Below are 27,830 nucleotides of genomic sequence, written 5' to 3'. Positions count from 1 at the left end.
CGACTAAGACAACGACAACAATCAGATTATTACGCTTCCCTCCTTTTTTTTTTGAGTTTCCCTCTTCCGTCTTCGTCTTGTTGATCGAGTGCGCCGCCAGGCGCGTCAATTCAGCTTTCATTTCTATCTGAAGAACATATTTTTACCGCTAGCGGGCGATATGTATTTCGACGCCTACAGTCTGCCTAGGTTTGGTCAACACCGCTTCAAAACGTACTGCGTACGTGCGAGATTACTCCTGACATGTGGGAACAAACATACACATACGGAAGTAATAACGTGATACTTCCACGATGAGCTCAAGACTACACTGGTCCGTTTACGTTTGTGAAAGCGCAGTTTAGTGAAATGTAAGAGTCGTTCAACCTTGCAAGATGAGTTAAAGTTTGTGTGACGTTATTAATCGGCCAAAAATCGCTGGCTATACGGATCAACGTGTTGTTACCTTGTGAAGCTCAGTATCTACCAAAGAAAGAGAATTGCAGGTGCCGTATGCTATGCGTACCACTACGGTACAAACAACCGAAGAAATGAAGGTAAGTGGGTGGCTTTGGTGAGGTCACAGGTGTTATGTGGACCGGGTAGTTTGTAAAAGTGTAGTTTATGCTGTGACTTTATGCTACGTTCCGACGTTATTATACTACGTAGCCTTACCATCAAGGCTACGTTACGTATAATAAACATAGCATAAACTCACAGCATAACTACAATTTTACAAACTAGCCGGTCCATATAACGCCTGTGGGTAAGACATCAGTTTACAAGTGGTGAAGCCACAAACTGATGACGTCGAATCGCCTTACACAAAACATACACACCTTGTAATTTGATTCTGTGTATTGTGTATGACGATTTGACATTATCAGTCTGTGGCTACACACATGTAAAATGTTGCCCTTAGGTAATTGCTCGGGTATTTGATGATACTGCCCGACTAGTGAACTTGTGCATTGTATGTACATGTATATTAGAGTACCTTGTTCCTAAAGATACAAATTATAATTTTTCCTATGCTACATTGTAGGAACATTTTAAGTTTTGTGAATGACTAAAACCTTACTGACAATGATTCATACATTAAACATCAATATGTCAACCATATTTCAAAGACAACAACAACCCCAGCCCCAAATATAATAATAAAAAGATAAATAAAATAAAATAAAGTGATTGTCAGTTGTACAAAAAAAACCCCAAACAGATGGTGACTTTGTTACATTTATCTAATACTCAGAAGCTTTTTTATTGATCATAAATAGTGGGTGAACTATAAAATTGTCAAGATAACAATCATACTTTAAAATAATCGCAATCATACCAATCCGTAATCCAATGACAGTAGGTCAGCATTCGCAAGACAATAGTTGTAAACATAGACACAAAACAGCACAGAACAGACAGTAAATAGACGGTACACAAACAAAGTCATATTAAGTTGATTAATAAGTTTTATTGGGATAGTCATGATCCTGCAAAATAAAAATGACATTGATCACTGCATGTATTTCATGTAATGTTACGTACGATGTATACATTATGATTTATGTTAATACTACAAATTCATGTTATATAATTGTTCAATATTGACTAAAGATAAATTCATTGAAAGATAAAAAAGATGAGCAAATTTCAATTGTTTATGCTACATTGTATTTACACAATCAAAGTGTCCTACTGTACTTGTGCAGACTATCAATCATATATGGCCCAAAGACAAGCTATGGAGTCATTTCCACTGTACTGCCATTGGTTAACAGGATCAATTATTAATTCCTAAATAAGAGCTGTGTCGACATGTCCTCAACCTACCTAAAATACAATTTACAACCTAGGTGTGTTATAAAAACCTTATGTAGTCGACTATATTTTCAAGATGGCAGATTTCTAATAGCAAAACAAATGCACTTGCAAGAGCTAAAACAAAGTGTTGAGAGATGGAAAAGGTTTGTGCAAGGTAAAGCAGAAACAGCTGAAAAAATGCACAAGTTTCGTAAGTTGACAGGACAGGACAGACCAAAGTTTCAGGTCGACAAAACGTAAACTTGAAATACATTTACTAAGCCAATGTCCCAAATTCTTACTACATGTATGGTTTTGATCAACTTTTCTCCATTAATGCAATTCAAGATCCTGTGATTTTACCTCTTAGCATTTCATTTAGTAAAGAAGTATTTGAGGTAGCGAGCATTGCCGATGCCATCTGATGCTAAAAACACTTGCATGTCTCCAAGAAAGATATTTACAAATAGAAGTCTTCTATTTTCTATTGAATCATAATTTTGAAAGAAAGGGTTTCTAAACTTTCCTTGAGTAAAAGGAGACTCATTATTCAACAATACACTTTGTACAATTTAATTCAGTTTGACATATTTACATAATGGTGTACAGATAGACAGAGTGGTGGTAATCATGTGTATTTTACAACAGTTAGTGATCCAAGAGTATATGGAGTTGCATTCGAAAATGAATTAAAGTACAGTAACATTTTATCAATTAATTCTTGCCTATTCAAACAGGAAAGCATTATGGCTCCAACATTCCCATGTGTATGACTGTCAAACAGAATTGCATGACCGTCAGGACTGACTATCAACAAGATTGATTTCCCTTGAAGAATGAAGATGCCTGCTGATTTGACTGGCAAAGATACCAACAGGTGAGTTAGTGTTTGTGACACATTAGTACTATCACTTGCATTATTGACGATATCAATAGCTATCTCTTGTCCTATATCTTGTATGTTGAGGTATGTAGCAATGTTGGCAGCTTCTACAACAGACAGATTTCTTCCCTGGCTTGTGACATATAAATCATATAATCTATTACCTTCTCTTAATGATGTTAATACTGTGTCTATTAAAATGGTAGGTAAGTTATTGGTGGTAGATATAGTGATATTGTTAAATATATGATTCCAGAATGAATTGCCAAGAATTAAACAGATTAGAGTGCAAGCATTGCTCCCATTACGACCATCAATATTTGACTGTGAAATATGTAAGGGGAAGGCCCATAGTTTGATTTCACCTTCATGGTATACAAGATTAGCTGGTTGGATTTGAATGTTCCCACAACTGGTGGTAACTGAATGGTCTTTCTGTTGGAAGATTCTTTCATTTCTTTTTTTCAGTAATTGGGGGCAAGTTATTTTACCCCTGGTTGTTTTGTGTGGGCCCGTCTGCTTGCAGTGAGCACAGCTCCTGTTTACCGGTATTTGCTGATATGAATCTACTCGTTGACTTTGTTGTGTTGATAACTGAACCTGATGCTGTTTATTGTGAGTTGGTTGTTGTACTAGAGGGAATTTATCAACTTGATTTTTGAGACATTCCTTGAAATGTTGTGATCTGTAATGATCTTTGTCCTTTGTGGTTGATACATTTGGTTCATCATTTTGCATGTCATATTCATTTCGGTTTGGGTGCTGCTCTCGATGTTGTGTTGGTTGTAACAGACTTGCATTGAAATTTTCACTGATAGTTCGCACACTTTCTAACAGTAATGGGGTACATATCATACATTTGTTATCAGAAGAAGCTAGACAGTGTAGATGACAACTGTGACCACAGGGTAACACTGTCATTTCCAAATTGATAACCCCAAGACTCGCAAATGAACATGATTGAAAATCACATTTCAAGTCAGCATTTTGGAACATTGGATGGTCCAAAACTGAATGCAAGTGGTAACAATTTGCTTGGAATTTCAGCCTGTAACAGTCCGGGTTATGTCCATATAGAGGATAGTAGGGAAGAGCCAATGGCGTACCGTATATGTAATGAAATTAAGGCAATAACCAATCACGTACTGTATATGTAACATGGGTCAAAGGTTACGTTGGTTCACTTTGTTCAGATCGCGATATGACCTGACAGATCCACGGATCGAGTGAGACTGTTGACTACCCGGAAGTATCTTAGCTCCAGTCGATTGGCGACGTCTACCGTGTTAAAAATTGTGAGATTTCTTCAGGAATAGTTTTCTGAGTTTCTTTACCCTTGACCATATTCGACAAAGAGTTATTGGACGTTTTTCGTTCTCTTTTCCAGCTTTTGGTTTACTTCTCGGCGATTGATCCGGCGTGCGTTTTTATGAGCGACGGGTCAATCGTACCGGGCAACGCATGGTGATCGAAAAAATCGTGCTCCATCGTGCTCCAATGACTGACTAAAACAGTTGACCCATCTTTGAAAAGCTGGAAACATTCTCTATACTGCAGATGGCAAGGTTAATTTGAAATTCGACCAAAAATAGGCGATATTTGGCGACAAATAAACTTACTGTAGATTTACAAGGGTCAAATGCTGATTTCTAGGAGCCGTACCCGGCCAGGAAATTCATCCAAATAGGTAATTTTTAATGTACTAACCACTTGTGTCGGTCACCATCTCGACCGTACTAAACATTGTGCGTAACGTCTACATCTAAAAACTACCCAGTGCTAAAAATAAAGGGCGAAATCAAGCCGAAAACTTCCAAACTCGTTGCAATGTACGAGCCCAGGTTTGCATGGTTAATTATTCGTGACGTTGCGGCGGCAGGTTCGCTGATTGGTCAATCGTAATATCCTCTCTATGGACATAACCCGGACTGTGTAAGGTTGGTAGTTTGTATGTTAATGTCCTTGTGGTCTGTTCAACAAGCATTGACCGTCCACAGTTTATAGCAACACTCTCAAACAGCTGGACGAGATACTCGGCAGTTCTACCTGCTACCATTGTGTAGTCATGGGTCATATCTCCTCTGCCATACCCATGTAAGAAGTGAAGAGGATAGTCAGTGTTAAGTCTGGAGGAGGCAAGGCTGTGTGCTGTTTTGTTGATCATCTCTGCAGATGTATGGGGTTGTATGTGGTTACGAAGAATAGAATGCCATATTTCAACCTTTTTCTCAGAAAGCACAGATGAGTAGCTGTCGTAAAGTTCATAAAGATCAGGGATGTTGTCAGTGTGGTATAAGTTGTCAGAAAGCATAGATAGTGTAGATCTGTCATAGTGATGCCTTTTCCAGATAATGAAGAGAATAGCAATCCTGCGCATAACTTGTAGATAGAGAGAGTGATTCCCAGAGCGGAAGATCGCATTATAGTGAAAGATGAAGATTGGTATCTGTTCTTCCAAGATGTGTTTAAGACATAGGTATTCAGGATCTGTACAGTGATTGAAGTGAGGAAGGATTAGGTTACGTACAAGCTGCCAACCAGAAAATGCAGCAGTGATAACAAGAGAAGCACGGTATGGTTTGGGTGTTGATGCCAACTTGCCTCCAAAGACAAAAGAGTATCGCTTGCTGTAGAAGAAGTGATAAAGTTTGACATGATCATCATGAAGATTGAGTGAAACATGGAATGGGCCTTGAAGAGGAATGATGTTATGTGTTAGTTTGTTGTGTGCAATCAATTTCTTAATAAAGTAGAAGGTAGGCCAGTCTCCTGGTGCAGCTATTAAGAAATTTTCAGAATAAGAGGAAAGAGGTGGTGATTTTTGAAATACATGGGTATAGGCATTGAGATAATCTTCCATTGAGTGAAGAGGCTGCTCAAATTCATCAACAAGGTGTGTTGTGTGTAGTGTTGCTAGTTCTCTCTGGTCTGCCTGTTGGTACACCCTGAAAAAAGAGGAATGGTCATATTGTTATACAATATTGTACGTACTTGTAATAAAAAAAATATTGGTATATTTACAGTGATAAGTGTACTTGTTAGCAGGCTTATTTGTCACTTTTTAACATTTTTCAATCAAACTTATTACAACAGTATGGTTACAGTAGGTCTGTCAGTTTGCTTAGCTCTACATGTGCTGATCTGCTCTAGAAGGTTGTTACTCTGTGTGCAGAAGGCCTATCTTTTGTTGTTGTTTACTTTCAAAAGATAGATTTCATTACTTACAGAAAATTTCATACCTGAATTGTGCCGAAGAACTGTTGAGCATTAAATTATCCATCTTCTGCATATGTTCTGGAAGGTTGTTGATAAATGGCTTGGTATATTCTACCATGCCTGCTTGCATGATGGTTTCTATGTCCTTCAGACCTATCCCTCCATAACATTCTTTAGGCCCATCTTTTGTGTTCACTGTCACCACTCGATGAACAGACTGGGGTTTTTTTATTGCCAGAATTGTAGGATGGATGTCCACCAATGATGTTGCCATCTTTGTAACTTTAAATGTTTTCAGATCTGTGGCTTGGCGAATAGTCTGGATGTTTGTAAAATCATCCAGCAGATGAATGACAAAATGTCTAGCCTGCAGAATGATAGACGTAAACCTGTATTGGCAGTACTGTAAATATATTTTCAATTAAAGCAGAATGCTAAGGCTGGTCATTTTGCAAATGCCATATCATTTTAGACTATTCTTTTGATTTTCCAGTGAATTGTATGCCTTGATTAAGTTCATTTAATGAATAACTTTTAGAAGACAAGGTAATTGGATGTGCAACAGGTAAGTACAATCACAGCAGAAATAGTGAATGCATATTGAAAACTCAGATCAAAATCCTATCATGATTTTCATAGGAAAATAGGAAATGATACTTGGAACTTAAAGGGACAAAGTTGGCCATTTTTTCATGAATTTTGTTTGATATAAGATACCATTTATATTGTTTGACATGTTGAACGATACTGAATGAATGGGTGACCATGTGGGTATTCGACCTAGGTTTTAGACACAATACATGAAACCATCGTGAAAATGAATAAATGGTCATGACCGTTAATTTATTTCGGGATGGTTGCATTTAATTTGTCTAAAACCTAGGTTGAATACACCCATAGTCACCCATTCATTATCTTTCAACATGTCAAACAATATAAATACCGTAGTGTCTCGTATCAAACAAAATTCATGACAAAATGGCCGACTTTGTCCCTTTAACGATTTCCTACATTGTTACTTATTTTGCTGGCGGTAAGAAATTATGTTTAATACATAGTAATTTTATTAACATTATTTACCATCTTTGCTTTTGTCAGCAATGAAGAGACAGATGAGGCATTCTCTGTAGCAGTCTTTGCTCTGTGAAGTGTGATGGTGTTGGGTGCAGCACTGAATCCCATGATTGGGCCAGCCATCAAACTGTCATATGAAATCCCATGCTGCATTAAATTTAGGCCACAGTCCTTCTGGAGTTGGTTTGTTTTCTGAGATCTGCAAGGGTAAGTAAGAGAGTTTGATCATTATTACAATGGTCAAAGTTTTGGCACATCAAAGTTGTAATATATTTGGGAAATAGCCGGAAATATTACAGTATTCCTACAAAATCAATTAAGCCTACAGTAGTATAAGTGCCATTTCACAATTTAACTTACCGTTATGATTGTTGATGGTATAAAATTCACTTTAATAAGAAGGAATATACTCCACTAAACTAAATGTGGGAATACAGGAACATTTCTGCAGCATACCAAGATGTATAGGAAAGTTTTGCGAATTAACGACTAATTTTGCATCAATGAAAAGTAATGAAATAGACAAAGTACAAATACATGTACCGTGCATGTAATTATTCAAGTTAAAATCATACCAAATTCCGAATTTTATTGACTATCACAACATATTTACCTCATGTAAGCAAGAACATGAAGTGCAGCCGTGGCCCTCTGTCTTATTACTCCAGATCTTGAAAAAGATAGTCTTGAGTCATCTCTTGACAAAGCACAGACCATCATTTTGAAGAGACCTGGACATTTACTTTCACAGAAATCTTCCATGTGCTTCGGATCATATAATTTATTTTTTAGTATTTATCTGTTGGTGTCGGTACAACTCTACTTGAAATTTGGCCATGAGTTCCGGAAAAGTTGGCAGGAGTTCTGAAAAGAAAATTGTCAATGTTTGTCAATACTAATTCCAAAATGCAGACAAGAAACAATTGCATGGGATATTAGAGCAAATTTTCTTCAAGACATGCATACCCTCAAATTCATATTATCAAATTTAGAGTTTATAATCAATCAATCAATCAATCAATGAGATGCAATCAATCAGTCAGTCAATCAGTCAAAGAATTTGTAGTGCAAAGCCTAATAAAATTATCATACATCTGCCATCTTGTACCTTGCATACAAGTGATAATTACTTTGTGGTTGAGAAGATATTTGACCATCTGAAATCCCCTGCTAGGTGTTGGTAGATGGAATTGCCTGCTTAAGTTATTTGAAACTGTTACAAAAGTTACACACACTCACCTTTTTCAGCACAACACCTTATCACACTTTGGATTTTGTCCCAAAACTCTAAAGATACCTCAACCTTGTCATGAAGTAATTTTACACGAGTTATCGTATCATCTTTGTCACTTTGTACCTGAAATGTATATTAAAGAAATTGGCATATAGAGATAAGAAACAAAATGTAAGATAGAAACAAAATATTCATATTACAGGTACATGTACCGGGTTTCACATATATGCTGCCAAACAAATTTACAGGTAACATTGATTGCCTTTTTTTCATATCTGCAGGTTTCCATGAACAAAAGGGATCTACAATGAAGAAACAATTTTTTTCACAAAAGATTCAAAACTAATGTCTCACTGTAGATTCTGAACAAAGACTGAGATACTTGGATCTAAGGCTGAGAGAGATGTGTTACAGGAGACCTGTCCACTGATTTAGTGATATTTTTGAGGTCCATTGTCATCACTTGGTGTACTTCAATTTTTTAAAGATCTTTGCTTATATGGCCTACAATAGCTTTGATTATTTTGCGAGCTCATCAGAAACAGATGCAAAATTTGAAATGTTCAACTACATATATGTACTATGACTTACATGTATAGACATACAAAATTTACCGGTGTGTGGGAATAGTGACAATTAATAGTTATATTTTCTCCATTTACAATCTTACGCTTTACTTATTATGTTATCATTTTAAATTCCTGGCATCCTGTCAGTATAATGCATTAGATAAAGGCATACTTTGTAGTATTCTGGTCGGAATAAAAGTATGTTTGTTGTAAGATATGAACTTGTCAACCACCCTTTACTGGTGCAATAAATTTGATCTAATATTGACAATATAATAGTGCAGTATCTTGATTCATTCTTGCTCACTACTTTCTGACTGACATATGCAACTTGACATCATGTGTATATAATTTTCCAAGGTGTTGAGACTTCAACCACATCAGTCTCCAGTGTCAATAAAACATGGGATGCAAGTAACATGGCTCCAACAGTTACTTTCCAGACTTTGACCAATGTAACTACTATTTTCACCATCTGATATATTTACCTTAAGGAGGAATATCACATTTTAGCAATAAAGAGAAAATTGGAGGCTAAAATTCAGATCAATAATAAAACAAAGAATTACCACTATCATGGAAATTAACATATTGGTTGATATGCTGACTAATTCATATGACAGATGCCCAGGTCAGATGAATGGACTCCCAAAATGATTGCACTCACCTTGGTCTGAATCTCGTCATTACTTTCATCTTCTGTAATTTCCTTGAATCTTCTGTAACGCTTTGCACAGATATATGAGCTGGGTTTAAAGTTTGGAATGTTTTCACCAATTTTATCAAAAACACTAATATTTACGTGGAAGTTCAACGAATGACGACGAGTGAAGCCCTGATTTTATGTTTGAGCAAACTCGACGTCGTGAGGAACTAGTGTAATGCCTCTTACATAGATATTCGCCAAACTTGCAATTTGCATTCCTTGCAATAACAACAGTTGAGATTTTGAGCAATTTACTACTGCAGGTGTTGCCATAAACAGACCTTGTTCGCGGTGCTTGGGCACACACGGGAGTTGACATGTTGACGTGATGCAAGGTTGTGCTGCGAGCAGACAACAAAGTATTGACAATGACGTCATAATTTCTGACTAGACTTCGATGGGATGCAAATTTGTTCAGATCATTTTAAAAAACACCAGATTATCATATATAGTTTATTAGGCGTCTTTCCGAGGATGTTGACCTCAATGTTAATCTTGGATGCACGTCCTCAAAGCAGGAATTCCCAGGGAAACCCCTTTATTGTTATGCAGATTTTGAAATTACCGTCAGATCTCTACTGTGTCGCCGACTGATTTCGCGGGCAAAGAAAGTTGTCGAAAGTGAGAAAAAATTATCAGTTTGAGAGCGCTTTTCACCACCGTCACAAGTGTGGATATTTTGTCACGAGAAGTATGTCAAAATACATTAAAAACGGAATAAAATGGCAAAATATTTTTATCTAACATTCAGCGGAACAAAATTGCAGTAGGGGGTAACGAAAGGTCATCGTTTTCAGCATTCATATGCAAATTTATAGTTCAGGGCAGTCATGTTTATTGATCAAATGACGTAATGTAGTGTACCCAAGTGTGGCATTTTCAGTGTGGTCAAGTAACTAGGGACCCTGTCTTATTAGTCCCCACGGACACCGTCCGGGGGGACTTATAGGTTTGGTCATGTCCGTGCGTGTGTGCCTCCGTGCGTCCGTCCGTCCGTGCGTCCGTCCGTTCACGCAGATATCTCAGAGATGCCTGGAGCGATTTCATTCAAACTTGGTACAAGGATTACTTCATATGTCATACAGATGCACGTCGATTTGTTTTGTGATACGATCCAATATGGCTGCCAGGCGGCCATTTTATTACGATTTTTTCATGTACAGAGCCATAACTCAGGCATGTTTCAACTGATTTTATTCAAAGTTGGTACAAGGACATTGACCAATGTCATAGATATGCATGTCGATTTGTTTTGTGATACGATCCAATATGGCCACCAGGTGGCCATTTTGTTACGATTTTTTCATGTACAGAGCCATTACTCAGGCATATTTCAACAGATTTTATTCAAAGTTGGTACAAGGACATTGACCAATGTCATAGATATGCACGTCAATTTTTTTTGTGATACAATCCAATATGGCCACCAGGCGGCCATTTTGTTACGATTTTTTCATGTACAGAGCCATTACTCAGGCATATTTCAACAGATTTTATTCAAAGTTGGTACAAGGACATTGACCAATGTCATAGCTATACACATCAATTTTTTTTGTGATACAATCCAATATGGCCGCCGTGCGGCCATTTTGTTACAATTTTTTCATGTACAGATCCATTACTCAGGCATGTTTCAACAGATTTTATTCAAAGTTGGTACAAGGACATTGACCAATGTCATAGCTATACACATCAATTTGTTTTGTGATACGATCCAATATGGCCGCCGTGCAGCCATTTTGTTACGATTTTTTCATGTACAGAGCCATTACTCAGGCATGTTTCAACAGATTTTATTCAACGTTGGTACAAGGACATTGACCAATGTCATAGCTATACACATCAATTTGTTTTGTGATATGATCCAATATGGCCGCTGTGCGGCCATTTTGTTATGATTTTTTCATGTACAAGCCATAACTCAGGCATATCTCAACCAATTTTAATCAAATTTGTTACAAGGATATTGACCTACCGGTATGTCATACATATGCACATTTATTTGTTTTGTGATACGATCCAATACGGCCACCATGTGGCCATTTTATTACGATTTTTTCATGTCCTGAACTACAACTCAGACATGTATCAAGCGAATTTATTCAAAAGTATTTTTATCACAGACCTAATGAAGAGGACTTTATCCTCTCTAAGGACCTGTAATCAAAGTACCCATTAACAAGTGGGGACTGTGTCATCAACGATGACTTGTTATTGGTGTAAACACTTTCTAGAATATTTTCATGTATTTATTCCAAGACAGAACTAAAGATTTTGAAGACAAAAAGCGAAGAAGGCATGACTTTTCCCGCGAAATCTTCGCTGTGAATGTAAGCTCGCGCATGCGCACTCGTTCTGAAGCGGTGTTGGTTTGGTCATGTCTGTGCTTGCGTCCGTCCGTCCGTCCGTTCAAGCAGACATCTCAGACATGCCCAGGTCAATTTCTTTCAAACTTTGCACAAGGATAGCACCCTACCCCATACAGATGCACGTCGATTTGTTTCACAATGCGATCAAATTTGGCTGTGTTAGAGGACTTTTTAGTTTTCATCTCCATAGACTCCCATGTATAAGGCAGTCTCCATAGACTCCCATGTATAAGGCCAAGAAAAATAAAAATTTAGTTTCTCATCATATTCATATTGCAAAAAGGATGCAGTGACACAGTTTTTAGTCCCCACGGATGAAGTCCAGGGGGCTTATAGATTGGGTCATGTCCGTCCGTGAGTCCATCCGTGAGTCCATCCGTTCAAGCAGATATCTCAGATATTTTGACAAAATGTCACTTGACCTTGGTGACCTTTGACCTCAAATATATATATTTGTCCATAACTCAGTAACCACAAGTGCTACACCCTTCAAATATGGTATGATGGGACAGCTTATGACGCCACATATTGTACCTCATTAATTATGCGCATATCTAATTTTGAACGGGCAAATAGAGCTAGAAGTCTGATTTTTGTTATATAGGGATAACTTAGGGACTGGTCAGTTTCTTCGGCCTGGGGGGGGGGCCGGTGGATTCATGGGGGGGGGGGTCACCCTGTTTTTGACTTTGGTGATAGGGGGGGGTCATCATGTTTTTGAAATGCCCAATAGGGGGGGGGGTCAGTGTGTTTTTGAATTTTGACACAGGCTCATCATTGCCTAAAATGCTAGTGTCAGCCACAAATTTCATCATTCAGTTGTATTTTTAGGCGCGCCCTTTGGGCGCATAACTTTAATAATAAGTCATATTTTTCAGCACGCCCAACTTTAACATATCAAGCATACATACATCAGAGATATTTTTCAGTGTGCTCTTCAAGCTCATTACTTTAATATATCAGACATTATTCAGCATTTAACATGCCCTTCAGGTGCATGACTTTAATATACAAGGCATATATATCAGAGATATCAGGGTGTTTCATATTTTTAGGCGCGCCCTTCGGGCGCCATACTATAATAAATGAGAGATATCTTGATGTTTGCTAAGTGAAAGTGTACCATTATGAAATCTGCATTTCATATGAAAAGGATGACAAATTCCTGATACTTTTCTGTTCTCTCTATGAGAATTCAGTATGAGAAAGCAACATGCACAAATATTTCACAATATATATTTGATACAGTGACTTATTTTAGAGATAGGAAAATGACAAGATATCTTTCCTTCTCATTGATGCAAATTATTTTCCTTTGTGTCACAGGTTTTCTGTAGAAAGATGCTTTTTTATGAACAAAATAACAGTTAAAAAAGGCAGTTTTTGTCATTATTAGCTGTGCTTTTATGGTTTCAATGGTACAAGAAAAGGTCCTCTCAGACACTGTACACATCAGATTTGGCTAAAAAAGCTCTCTATGGCTCCTCAGGATATTTAATTGGATGGTTGGCAAGTCTCAACACCCATCAAAGTTTTTGATTCACTGCTTTTTCCTCTTTGATATTAATGATTGACATCCATTTCTGTACAACAGTTCAGGACATCTGGTTAAGCATAGAAAGTGTGAAATACATTCACAGGTCATTCAAAATACAGCTCATTCAAAATGTACTGTATTCAAACTTTAAGATTGACACTTTGAAATTCCTATCTTACAACTGACATGTCAACAATTTCATTAAAACATAGAATGACTATTTAAAGTATAAATATATGTAAAATGTAAAATATAATACATATATATATATATATATATATATATATATATATATATATATATATATATATATATATATATATATATATGATTTATGTCCACCTTTTGTTTTACCTATGTCGCGCGCCGGGGGGGGGGGGGGGGGGGGAGGGGGGGTCACCGTGTTTTTGAAATTTGGAATAGGGGGGGGTCACCCTGTTTTCAAAATTTGGAATAGGGGGGTCAGCCACTTTTTTACGTCGGCAAAAAATAATCCACCGGCCCCCCCAGGCCGAAGAAACTGACCAGTCCCTTAGCAATACAATTTTTTTGACAAAATGCCATGTGACCTTGGTGACCTTTGACCTCAAATATACATATTTGTCCATAACTCAGTAACCAGAAGTGCAACACCCTTCATTTATGGTGTGATTGGACACCTTATGACCCGACATATTGTACCTCATTAATTATGCGCATATCTAATTTTGAGCGAGCCAATAGAGCTAAAGGTCTGATTTTTGGTATATAGCGATAACTTAGCAATACAATTTTTTTGACAAAATGTCATATGACCTTGGTGACCTTTGACCTGAAATATACATATTTGTCCATAACTCAATAACCACAAGTGGTACACCCTTCATATATGGTGTGATTGGACACCTTATGACGCGACATAATGTACCTCATTAACTATGCGCATATCTAATTTTGAGCGAGCCAATAGAGCTAGAGGTCTGATTTTTGGTATATAGCGATAACTTAGCAATACAATTTTTTTGACAAAATGTCATATGACCTTATTGACCTTTGACCTCAAATATACATATTTGTCCAGAACTCAATAACCACAAGTGGTACACCCTTCATATATGGTATGATGGGAGACCTTATGATGCTTCATACTGTACCTCATTAATTATGCATATATCTAATTCTGAGCAAACCCATAGAGCTGGATGTCTGATTTTTGGTATATAGGGATAACTGTAAGATAGAAATTTTTTTACCCAATGTCATGTGACCTCGATTACCTTTGACCTGAAATATACGTTTATGTCGATAAATACGTAACCACCAGTGCTATGTCCTTTATATTTAGTAGGGTAGGAGACCTTATGACAACACACGCTTTACCTTATTAATTATGCACACATCTAATTCTGGGCAAGGGAATAGAGCTAGAGGTCTAATTTTTGGCATATAGTGATTAATTAGCAATACAATTTTTTTTCTAAATGTCAAGTGACCCTATGACCTTTGGCCTTGATTATACATATATATGCATAACTCAGTAACCACAAGTTCTATACCCTCCAATTCTGATAGGATATTAGACCTTAAGATGTCACATCTTGTACCTCATTATTATGCGCATATGTATTTCTTGGCTGGCCAATACAGCTAGAGGTCTGATCTTTTTTACCGATTTAGAACCATAACTAAGACATGCCTCATGTGTTTCAAATTGGGAACAACGACATAGACCTATGTGCCCATAGATTTCAACATATACACTCCAGTGATACTTCTTAATGACCACATTTCCCTGCCCCATCAAGTCTAATACTCCTATTACAAGTGGGGACTATGTCATTGTCAATGACTTGTTAAACTAAAGTCTCCCACTAACTTCGGGGAGCATCAAGATGTCTGACTACATTGAGGCATCACTCAATGTTGGGAGGACAAAATATGCTACTACGAAGAGAGATGTTCGCGACATTAATGAAATACGAATTCATTCATATTTCACATCTTGTTGAGCAACTTGCACAGGCCAATTAGACATTGTTTGAGTTGATTTTTTCCTGTTATGATAAAAAATTATTTATGAATATTAATAAATTATGAATATGAATGTTACTGAATAATAAAACCTTTAAAATGTCGTCTATTTTGTGTAAATACCTTCTGGAAACTCCCATTGTTATAATTATGATTATTGATAAATAATGATTATGATTAACAAATCATATTTTACATGTTGTAATCTCTTCTTACATAAACACTCTCTGGAAACCCATATTTAGTTCACAATCTATGCAAAAATTTACAAGTGACATCATAACCCATGTTCAGTCTATGGTGAAAGTTACTACACTGTGTACACTGGTATTTATATAACATTAGCGGAATACATGCTTAATGTTTTTGTAGCCAAGTCTTTTTGTTAAGGGCAGAAATACAGCACCAACGTTCAGTAATTACTCAAGGAAGTTAAGTTCTTTGAAAGTATAGCACCTGTAGGAAGGCTGTTTTTTTTTGAATATCATTGAAATATTTTTGTGAATGATGGATCACAAATGGTAGTAAATATTTGGAGATTGAAAAAGGTAGAGTTTCGCATTTTATCAATACTATTTGAACACATCATCAGTAATTCGCATATGATTGGCATTTTCACACAGGATGAATATGATGATTGCACTGTCAGATTGATTTTTCTATTCACAAATTGACACTGCACCCGACTGATTGTCGGACTTTGTCTATTAGAGGGACAAACTGAAAAAACTGTAAATACTCATCAATTCCTTTCAATTCTTATCATTATTTATTAAGTTGAAAAATATACACTTTGTATTCTGTAAAAATTATCTTTATGTTGTTACGTGCAGAGAAAACGAACAAAAGGGTGAACTCAGCAGTTAACGTTTAAACAAAATTTATTACGAAAATAAAACTAATTGCTAAGTCAGGGATAGAGTACAAGCTTCAAAAGTGTACAGACTACTTATCTCAGCTGGGACGGCAAAGCTCCAGTCTCAGAGTTGTAACAGTCAGTTGGATGAATGAACAGTCCTTGCAGGCTTGAAGCTGCACAAAGTCCACAGTATAAATCCAGCGTTGGCAGTGAAGGTCTTGAAAAGTCTTGAGAATGACTACTGCTGGAGTTTAGTAACACACAGAGACACGATCCCAAAAGTCTGACTGGAAGCTGAGCACGTCCCTTTTATAAAGGCATATAAGAACAATCTAGAACTTTTATTGACATGCTAATTACTGTTCTAAAATTATCTCCCTTACACAACTAATCAACTTTCCAGAACATTCCAAACATGACTAATTGAATTCAAGGTTGTTAGGTCATCAAGGGCAGTGACCTTGAGAATGTTCTAGACTAATTGAACTCAGGTCATGATGAGTGTGGGGGAAATGACCTACATAACACACCCCCTCTTTAAAAAAAGAAAATTTTTCAAAGAAAAATCTTTCTTTTACAAATGTAATCTTGAAAAGATTTAAGTACTCAAATTTTGTTTTACTCTTAAGTAAAATTTCTTGAAAGTGAACAACAATAAACTCTAAATACGAGAGAGACAGTCTGCAATTAAATTGTCTCTGCCTTTGATATGTCTAATGTCAAGATTAAACTCCTGTAACATTAAACTCCATCTTAGCAATCTCTGATTTTTGCCTTTAAATTTCTGCAGAAAAACAAGAGGGTTGTGATCAATATAAACCACTATTGGCTGATTTGAAGAAGTAACATAAACTTCAAAATGCTGTAAAGCTAATATCAAAGATAAACACTCTTTTTCAATTGTAGAGTAGTTTCTCTGGGATTTGTTAAATTTGCGTGAAAAATAGCAAACAGGATGATCTACACCATGACTATCCTCTTGCAATAAAACAGCACCAGCAGCCGTATCACTAGCATCCACAGCTAATTTGAATGGCAAAGTGAAATCTGGTGCAGACAACACTGGAGCACTTTGAAGTATGGCTTTAAGTGTATCAAATGCCTGTTGGCATTGCTCTGAACAAACAAACTTTACTTTCTTTTTAAGTAAGTTAGTCAAAGGCTCAGTAATTGTGGAGAAATTTGGACAGAATTTTCTGTAGTAACCAGCCATACTGAGAAAGCGCATCAGTTGTCGTTTGCAGTTTGGTATGGGAAAACTTGAAATGGCACTGATTTTGGCATCAACAGGTTTTACCTCACCCTGTCCTACAGTATGTCCGAGGTAAGTTACCCTCGCCCAACCAAACTCAGATTTGGCAAGGTTGACAGTCAACATTGCTTTACTCAGTCTCTCAAAGAACTTCCGCATGAGCTTGATGTGTTCCTCCCAGGTGTCACTATACAGGACGACGTCGTCAACGTAAGCTGCACATCCGTCTAGCCCGGATATGACGTCGTTGATCATCCGTTGGAACGTTGCCGGAGAGTTCTTCATTCCGAATGGCATCACCTTGTACTGGAACAATCCGTCTGGTGTAACAAAGGCGGATATTTCACGAGCACGATCCGTCAGAGGGACCTTGCCAAAATCCCTTCAGTAGGTCAAATTTCGTCACATACTTGGCTTTTCCCACTTGGTCGATGCAGTCATCAATCCTCGGGATTGGGAAAGTGTCTGTCTTTGTTTAAGCGTTGACCTTCCTAAAGTCCGTGCACATACGATAACTGTGATCTGATTTGGGAACAAGTATGCACGGCGAACTCCAGTTACTTTTACTGGGTTCAATGAAGTCATTGTCCAGCAGGTATTTGACTTCTTCCTGTAGATATTTCGCTTTTGTTGGATTCAGTCTGTATGGATGTTGTTTTACAGGCTTACTGTCCCCAACATCAACGTCGTGATAGATGACGTTCGTCCTCGTTGGAACATCTTGAAACAGGTGTTTATATTCGTGGAGCAGTTCTTTCACCTGTTGTTGTTGTTCTGGCTCGAGGTGTGCCAACTTTGTAGACTCCAGCTTCTCCAGGATTTCTGAGTTCTGAAGCTTGACCGAGCCCAGCTTTGAGTTTAGAGTATTTTCACTCAAGTCAGTTTCAGTATCACTATCTTCATAATGGTTTGAACTGACTGCACTGACAGGCTGAGTTATAGTAGGATTATCCCTATCCAAATATGGCTTAAGCATATTTATGTGACATAGCTGTTTTGTTTTCGCCTGTCAGGTGTTATTATGATGTAATTTAAATCACTCAATTTCTTATCAATTAGGTATGGCCCAAAGTAACGAGCATGGAGTGGTTTGCCAGGAATTGGAAGTAGAACAAGAACTTTTTGACCTGGTTTAAACTTCCGTTTTGAGGTGCTTTTATCATATTTGGTTTTCATTGACTGCTGAGATGACTCAAGATTTTCTCTGGCTAATTCACATGCTTTAGAGAGTTTCGTACGAAAATCTGACACATATTGCAAAATATTCAGACAATGATCATCGTCTGATAGGAATTTCTCTTTAACGAGCTCAAGTGGGCCACGGACTGTATGTCCAAATACAAGCTCAAATGGGCTAAAACCAAGAGACTCCTGAATTGACTCTCTAACAGCAAAGAGCAAAAAATGAATTCCTTCATCCCACTGCTTCTCTGTGTCAAAACAGTAGGTCCTAATCATGTTTTCAAAGTTTGATGAAATCGCTCAAGAGCACCCTGACTTTCTGGATGATAGGCGGATGACCTATACTGTTTAATGCCTAGCTGATCCATTACTTGTTGAAAATTCCAGACATAAAGTTGGAGCCTTGATCGGACTGGACACATTTAGGGAGGCCAAATAAAGTGAAAAATTTGACTAAAGCTTTCACTATAGTCTTTGTCTTTATATTTCTCAGTGGTATGGCTTCTGGGAACCGAGTTGATGTACACATTATTGTCAGCATGTACTCATTTCCTGATCTTGTTTTGGTAGGGGCCCAACACAGTCTATTAGTATCCTACTAAATGGTTCTTGAAATGCAGGAATTGGCTGTAAAGGGGCCTTTGGAATGGTCTGATTTGGCTTTCCTACCATTTGACATGTGTGACAAGTTTTACAGAAATGTGCTAATCCTGCCTGAGATTAGGCCAATAAAAGTGACTGAGAATTTTATGATAAGTTTTCCTGACTCCTAAGTGACCAGCCCAGGGGGTTTCATGGGCCAGGCGCAATATTTCAGCACGGTAGGGCTTTGGAACCACAATTTGATGTTTTATAGCCCAATCGTCATCAACCAAAACGTCTGGAGGTCTCCATTTACGCATGAGAATACCAGATTTTGTATAATAGGAAACAGAGCTATCTGAAGTTTTACCTTCATTATCTACCCTGTCAAACAAAGACAAAATATCTGGGTCTTTGTGTTGTTCTGCAATGAGATTTGATCTAGAAAATGTCTGACTTTGGTCAGCAGAAGTTTTACTGGAAGTTTCAAATCCACGAGGGATAACGGAATGATCCGTGTCAAACACCTGACTGAGAAAGGTGTCATTTAAGTCAACATCTGTGACATTATTTTTGAGAGTATTTTGATTCTCGGAAGTTTTCTTTGACATGGCTCGAGTAATGGCACATGAAGGAAAAAATCGGGTATCTCTTGTTCAATTGGCTCTGGATCCTGATCTAAAGTAGGATTATCAGTCACAAGTGGATTAGTATGACCTTGTCCCCAGCAAGGTCGTTTCCAAGAAGAAGGTGAATCCCTTCAAAAGGCAAAAAAGGCCTAATACCTAAAGTCACAGGTCCAGAAACAAAGTCCGAAGACAAATATACATTATGGAGAGGAACAGGAATGTAGTCATTACAATCTACCCCCTTAATAAGAACTTTAGAACCTGAAAATGACTTTTCAGAAAACGGCAGGGTATCTGCCAACAAAAGAGACTGGGAAGCCCGGTATCTCTTAAAATTTTGACAGGGGTAGCGGAAGAGAAATCACTAGAAAGTGATATAAAACCATTATGAATAAATGGCTCGAAAATACCCATAATGCTATCTTGAGAAGAATTGACCTTGACCTCATTAATTGGGGATAAGAGGGATTTAACCTCAGAAAATGTGTTGCACACATTATTAGACTCTAATTGAGTTGATGAAGAAATAAAGCCGGTGGGCTTAGATCCACTTTGACCACTTTGACCTTCACGTTTTCTTATCAATTTGAAACAATCTGACATTAAATGGCCGTCTTTCTTACAATAATTACAAGAAAGTGTACCAAACTGTTTGTCAGAAGGAGATTGAGACTTGGGATCCGATGATGTGGGAGTGTTACTTGAACTCTGTGAACTGTTGTCATTTGATTTCCTACTGTCCTTTGAAAAATTCTTGAATGAAAAGGACGAGTTAAATTTACCTGCATTGTTTCTGTATGAAAAGGACTGGGATGGTTTGCTGAGAAATGAAGATTTGTGGGTCAATGAATAATCATCGGCCAAACGTGCAGCAACCTCCAATGTATCTGCCTTTTGTTCATTGATAAACGTCTTGATGTCACTCCGGATGCACCTTTTAAATTCCTCAATCAAAACAAGTTGTCGTAATTTGTCATAATTCTGACTGACCTTTTCAGAAGAACACCAACGATCAAACAGTTGTTCTTTTGTTCGAGCAAATTCAACATAAGTTTGATCCTTCACCTTCTCACAATCCCTAAATTTCTGACGGTAAGCTTCAGGCACCAACTCATAGCCCTTGAGAATTAATTCCTTCACAGAATCATAATTTGAAGCCTGCTCTACTGACAACTGAATGTAAATTTCTCTGGCTTTACCCACCAAAGCCTTGCAAAAGCATAGACCAGGACTCCTTAGGCCAATTCAGACTCTGAGCAATTTTCTCAAAATGGAGAAAATATTTGTCAACATCCTTTTCTTGGAAGGGGGAACTAACCTGAAATGCTTAGTGATGTCAAACTTGTCTGAAGGGAAGAATTTTCCTGACTGTCCAAGCTCTAAACGTTTTATTTCTACCTGTAATCGCTGTTCTTCTAATCGCAATTCTTTTTCTCTCTGTCTTTCTTCCATTTCTAATCTTTCCTGCCTTTCTTTTTCTTTCTGTCTTTCTTCCATTTGCAATTCTTTTTCTTTCATTTGTAATTTTTCCTTTTCTAATTCCAATTTCTTAAGCTCCAAATCTGCCTGTATTTCTAATTCTAATTTTTTGAGTTCGAAGGAGGACTCAGGCTCATAATCTTTTAAAGCAGACTCCTCAAAATGGCCAGAATTAACTAAATGTTTTGCAATCTTGAACTGTATTTCCCGCTTGCGCATAGATCTTTTGACATCTACTTTAAGGAAATTTGCCAGTGCTATGAGGTTGTCTTTTCTGAGGGAATTAAATGTGTCCTGATCGAGGTCATCCATAAATTCGTCTGGCTTGAATTCCGCCATGATTGAATTTCGCTGAGTTCACAGTGTAAAGTAGTTTTGAAAAGGTAGGCAAAATGTTGTCAAACGGCTCAAAATATTCGTATCCCGGACAAGCCCCCAATTTGTTACGTGCAGAGAAAACGAACAAAAGGATGAACTCAGCAGTTAACGTTTAAACAAAATTTATTACGAAAATAAAACTAATTGCTAAGTCAGGGATAGAGTACAAGCTTTAAAAGTGTACAGACTACTTATCTCAGCTGGGACGGCAAAGCTCCAGTCTCAGAGTTGTAACAGTCAGTTGGATGAATGAACAGTCCTTGCAGGCTTGAAGCTGCACAAAGTCCACAGTATAAATCCAGCGTTGGCAGTGAAGGTCTTGAAAAGTCTTGAGAATGACTACTGCTGGAGTTTAGTAACGGACAAGAGACACGATCCCAAAAGTCTGACTGGAAGCTGAGCACGTCCTTTTTATAAAGGCATATAAGAACAATCTAGAACTTTTATTGACATGCTAATTACTGTTCTAAAATTATCTCCCTTACACAACTAATCAACTTTCCAGAACATTCCAAACATGACTAATTGAATTCAAGGTTGTTAGGTCATCAAGGGCAGTGACCTTGAGAATGTTCTAGACTAATTGAACTCAGGTCATGATGAGTGTGGGGGAAATGACCTACATAACAATGTCCATCGATTTACAGTCAAAGCAGTCTCCTCAACACTACATGATTGGTGAATCTCACTCAATACAACCCTGTCACTGTTGTAAATTTGTAAAAACACAGCACACATTTTCCACTTCAAATATTTACACTATGAGGAATTATGCAACAATACAACCATGGACAACAGTTATTCTTCTTTTGGAGTACACTGTACAAGAGGCTACAAGATTCAGCCCTGTCCAAGGTGCTCCTTGACCTCTGACTGGGTCAGAGGTCGTGTGAGCCGAATCTTTCACTCTAACTTATAAATTTGTCCTCTAAAGTTACATGTATTCATGCTGAATATCTTTAAGAGTTAGGAAATAATGTACTTAAAAATCTGCTTATCCATGTAACAGATTTACAGATCTACAGATGCATTTATAACTGCATCTGTTTGTACATATATTTTTAATCTCTAAAAATGTCATGTATAAATCATCATAATTTCAAAGTTCGTATTCTCCCAGCCCAAGATATTCAAAGGAAAATAAAATCACGTTTCCAAAATCCAATCCAGCTGTCAACAGAAAGACACTCATAGAACCAATCATGCAATTATGATAAACACGTACAATCTAACATCAATACTGTAAGGTTGGAAACATAAGGCCAATAATGCTCGTGTCAACATACAAACTTTACTCTTTTCAAATCATATATATAGGCACACTATACCTCTAGGTCTACTAGCAGGAATTGTTTTGAAAGGAAATTTTTTCGTAAATATTATTTACTAATTCAAAACTTCCAACAGTTCAAAGTTGATGGTATGAGAGTTTCTTAACCTGATTTGCATACATTCTTCTTTGCCTTCCCATCATTCATGTCCAAAAATTGGTGAAAGCAAACAATTAATGTATTCATGAAACATGATAGATAAATATTAAATATTTTGATGTATGCAAACCTCTGTATGGTACTTTAAAAAAAAAGCTTTTTTCAAAAATACAGATGGTTGACAATTTACATAACAATGCATAATTAGCATATGCCTTTATTGTAAAAATGTATTCACTTGTATATGTATGTGTTTATTGCTTGAAAAAACAGAGCGTTGGCCAACCCCTCCAAATCATCTTGTGGAGAAACCTTATTGCTATTGAAAATATATATAGTGTACTATCCTGATTGACAAAAATCCTAAACAACTCATATAGTAAACCTTACAAGCTGTTTCCGGGTTGAGTTCTCAATATGGATAAATGGTAGTGCTAATGAACAGAAAAAAAATAGGGTGGGCAATTTACAGATATGATTTTTTTTCTCTTTAATGCCATACAGAGATAGTAAAGACCTGTCCATCAAAATGTATAATATTAAGTATTTTTTATCATATTTGATGAATCAATCAACTCTGTCATTTCTGAGTGGTCTAAGCAGTAGTTTTAGCATCCTCCTTACATAGATATAGTCCTCTTACAGGTCCCATGATGTGTTCTATGTGAGGACAAGTAACTTACAGCAATTGTGGCTGATACTACCCTGGATGATACATTCGTCGCTGATTGAAATACAATGAACCAAACTATTTTGGCATTATGAATTATATTACTGGACAATGTGATACAACAATGTGTATATAACAAAAATCATGTTTTGTTTCAAGCGTGTAGGAAGTTTTGCATTGCTCAAGCAATGCATTGTGGGATAACTGGAAAAAGGTCTACATCATTGAACTGACTCATCCCTTAACCTAGGGCTACAAGTTTGTGAAATTAAGATGTAGTTAAGTTTAAAACATTGACTGGCTGGTACTCTTACAAAATGCTGATTTCACTGACATACATGCAAGCTTTCAGCTTTCTGCTGCCAACACAAAGCTTTCCATCAGTCATAGTAGAATGAAGTACGTGTCATCAGCAATTGTATTAAAATTGTTATGTAGGTCACTTCCCCCACACTTATCATGACCTGAGTTCAAGTAGTCTAGAACATTCTCAAGGTCACTGCCCTTAATGACCTCACAACCTTGAATTTAATTAGTCATGTTCAGAATGTTCTGGAAATTTAATTAGTTGTGTAAGAGAGATAATTTTAGAACAGTAATTAGCATGTCAATAAAAGTTCTAGATTGTTCTCATATGCCTTTATGTAAGCACATGGGTATAAAAAGGGACGTGCACAGCTTCCAGGCAGACTTTTGGGATCATGTCTCATGTGTGTTACTACAAGTGTTTGGAAACTCCAGCAGTAGTCATTCTCAAGACTTTTCAAGACCTTAACTGCCAACGCTGGATTTATACTGTGGACTTTGTGCAACTTCAAACCTGCAAGCCAAAGGACTGTTCATTCATCCGACAGACTGTTACAACTCTGAGACTGGAGCTTTGCCGTCCCAGCTGAGATAAGTAGTCTGTACACTTTTTAAGCTTGTACTCTATCCCTGACTTAGCAATTAGATTTATTTTCGTAATAAATTTTGTTTAAACGTTAACTGCTGAGTTCACCCTTTTGTTCGTTTTCTCTGCACGTAACAAAATTGGGGGCTCGTCCGGGAGACGAACATTTTGAGCCGTTTGACAACATTTTGAAAGCCTTTTCAAAACTACTGTACAGTGTGAACTCAGCGAAATTCGATCATGGCGGAATTCAAGCCAGACGAATTTATGGATGACCTTGATCAGGATGCATTTGATTCCCTCAAAAAAGACAACCTCATCGCACTGGCCGATTTCCTTAAAGTAGAAGTCAAGAGATCTATGCGCAAGAAGGAAATTCAGTTCAATATTGTCAAATATTTAGTCAGTGTAGGCAAATTTGAGGAATCCGTCTTGCATGATTATGAGCCTGAGTCTTCCTTTAAACTTAGAAAATTGGAATTGGAAATACAGGAAGATTTCGAGCTTAAAAAATTGGCATTAGAAAAAGAAAAAGCATTACAAATGAAAGAAAAAGAATTACAAATGAAAGAAAAAGAATTGCAAATGGAAGAAAGGGAAAGGCAGGAAAGATTGCACATGGAAGAAAGACAGAGAGAAAAGGAAAGAGAATTAGAAGAACATCGACTACAGTTAGAAATGAGACGTTTGGAGCTTGGAAAGTCAGGAAAATTTTTCCCTTCAGACGGTTAACGTTTTGACATCACTAAGCATTTCAGGTTAGTTCCCCCCTTTCCAAGAAAAGGATGTTGATAATTATTTCCTTCATTTTGAGAAAATTGCTCAGAGTCTGAATTGGCCTAAGGAGTCCTGGTCGGTATCTGCTAAAGTGCGGGTTGCGGGCTGCGGGTTGCGGGCTGCGGGTTTTTAGAATTGTGGCTAGATTTCTAATATATGTAATATGGCATTAAGTATATAAGAAATAAACCTTTAGAAGGTGTCTATTATCAATAATCATGATCAGGTCTATCGTACAGTATCCCTAATATCATGAACATATTCTATGACTTGCACCTGCAGCATGATAGTCGCTCCATATGCATTTGATCCAGCGTGACTATGAAAAGTTTCCTAGGACTATTATCGTGTTCACCACAATAAAATAATTTTAAACGGCATTGAAAACGATTCTGAAAGTTGTGCTTTTATCGGCGGTTGAACTAATCTGAAGTGTGAGAAGGGCATGGCATTCTATGAAAAAGTAACAAATTATTAGGCGTGTCGAGTTTCAACGAACTGAAGTTCATCTCCCAGTTCATCTGTGCTGTCAACGATCCGAAACTTACTTTTAAACTATCCATCCTAATCATAACATAAAAAGTTAATATAGCGAGTTGTTGTGAAATCTGCCATGTGTTCATATTATTACTCATCCGTGTTCAGTCCTATCATTTCGAAAGCTTCGATCGGCAGTGCGCTGTGCAACGGCGAATGTTGGATGGGAAGTGGACTATTCTGACGTTGGTGGCGCTTTACCAGATGTAAGCTGAAATAACGGCATTATTCAAGAAGTTCACGGCTTTTATTCCATAAATAAATACATCTAGACTCTCTTTTAGCATTTATTCTAACTACAAGCGAAAATAATACCGAAAATCACGCATTTTTTTATGCGCGCAACCCGCAGCCCGCAACCCGCAAAATAGCGCATCCGGAATTAGCCCTGCGTACGATGCTGTGTGTGTTCCGCTACAGCTAATCGCCCCGCTCACGGGGCGATTAGCTGTAGCGGAACACACAGCATCGTACGCAGGGCTAATCCAGAATATACACACCTCCATGTCAAGTTTTTGAAATAAAATCAATACTGCTACCAGGTGGCTATTTTTGAGTCCCCTGCCATATACTCACAGCCATACCTACAAGAAGTAGTATTGCTAAAGTGTAGCACATTGGATGACATGTAAATTGTACAGATTTTGTGTTGCAGCATAGTACAATATGGCTACCGGTCAGCCGTATGGCCAAAAGAAAAGTGTATTATGAAGTACATGTGCATATTAATTTATTTTGTGGTAGGATCCAGTCCGACAATTGAATTGTTTGTGTCACTGCAGAACTGAGAATTGGCCAATAGCTGTCACTCTTGATGATTTTTTCCCCATTTTATTTTTTTTATTTCTACTACAGTTTCTTGTTCTACTCCTGAAAGCATGTTGAGATACTCAGTATTCTTTTTGTCAGCTCAGCCTGTACATGTGTAGACTGCATTGTTATTGTTGACAGGTGAACTCTGGCCCAGACTAGAATTCAAATTTACATGTATAGAAACAATAACAGTGCATTTTACACATTTATGGATGCTGTATTGATTGGGTAAGTGGTAGCTGTTACAACATGCATTGGACAGTAGAACAAGAATATGCAACAGACAAATTTAATAAAAACAAAATAGTGAAAAAAATACCGCAATTATACGGTGTCGCTCACATTTGATCAGAATTGGTACATGCCAGTATTTGTACCAAAGATCAACAATAAATGTTATTTCTATCTGTTCAGTGCAGGAAAATTCTACGTTGATGTTATGACAATGATTTATGCACAGTACAACCAGAAAAACAACAAAAAATATTTAAACCAGAAAAACAAGAATGACAAAAGTAAATAACGTCTGAAACTGTAGGTGCTGGAGGTCAACTTTAGCAGCATGCATAGCAGAAACAGCTAGTTCCACTTAGTTTGAGCAGGTCTGTTAATGTAACAGTTCATAAACAATGACAGGAAATGACTCAAGGTCAGTGGAGTAGCCTGTTTCAGTCACTGGCATGCCACCACTCCTGCACATTAGCAGGATTTCCCTTTTCCTTACCTCATTTGCACATTTTTGACACTGACGTGTCCATTTGAACAACATCAAATCTCAACCCCTGCATCTACCTGTACACCAAATACTGAGATGGTAGCTTTGGTGGTATGGGAGCTTTTGCGTGCGACGGACATACATCCGCACATACATACCCACATACAGACATACCCAGATGCCACCGACTCACCATATAAGCTCTTTTTGGTATTTCTATACATACCAAATATGAGCTAAAAATCATCAGACGTTCCA

General features: G+C 37.4%; 1 long non-coding RNA gene across 1 annotated transcript; it reads left to right on the top strand.

Moving 5' to 3' along the window:
• Positions 1-235: 235 nt before the first annotated feature.
• On the top strand, positions 236-9,031 carry LOC139126643 (uncharacterized). The gene is made up of 4 exons (XR_011550667.1): positions 236-536; positions 2,517-2,656; positions 6,977-7,159; positions 8,468-9,031. It is a non-coding gene; the product is annotated as an uncharacterized lncRNA (long non-coding RNA).
• The last annotated feature ends 18,799 nt before the right edge of the window (positions 9,032-27,830 follow it).

The sequence above is a fragment of the Ptychodera flava genome, unplaced genomic scaffold (genome assembly GCF_041260155.1).
Source record: "Ptychodera flava strain L36383 unplaced genomic scaffold, AS_Pfla_20210202 Scaffold_112__1_contigs__length_238456_pilon, whole genome shotgun sequence".
In the NCBI taxonomy this organism is placed as follows: domain Eukaryota; kingdom Metazoa; phylum Hemichordata; class Enteropneusta; family Ptychoderidae; genus Ptychodera; species Ptychodera flava.
Note: the sequence above shows the minus strand (reverse complement) of the source record. Positions and strands in the feature narration are given on the sequence as shown.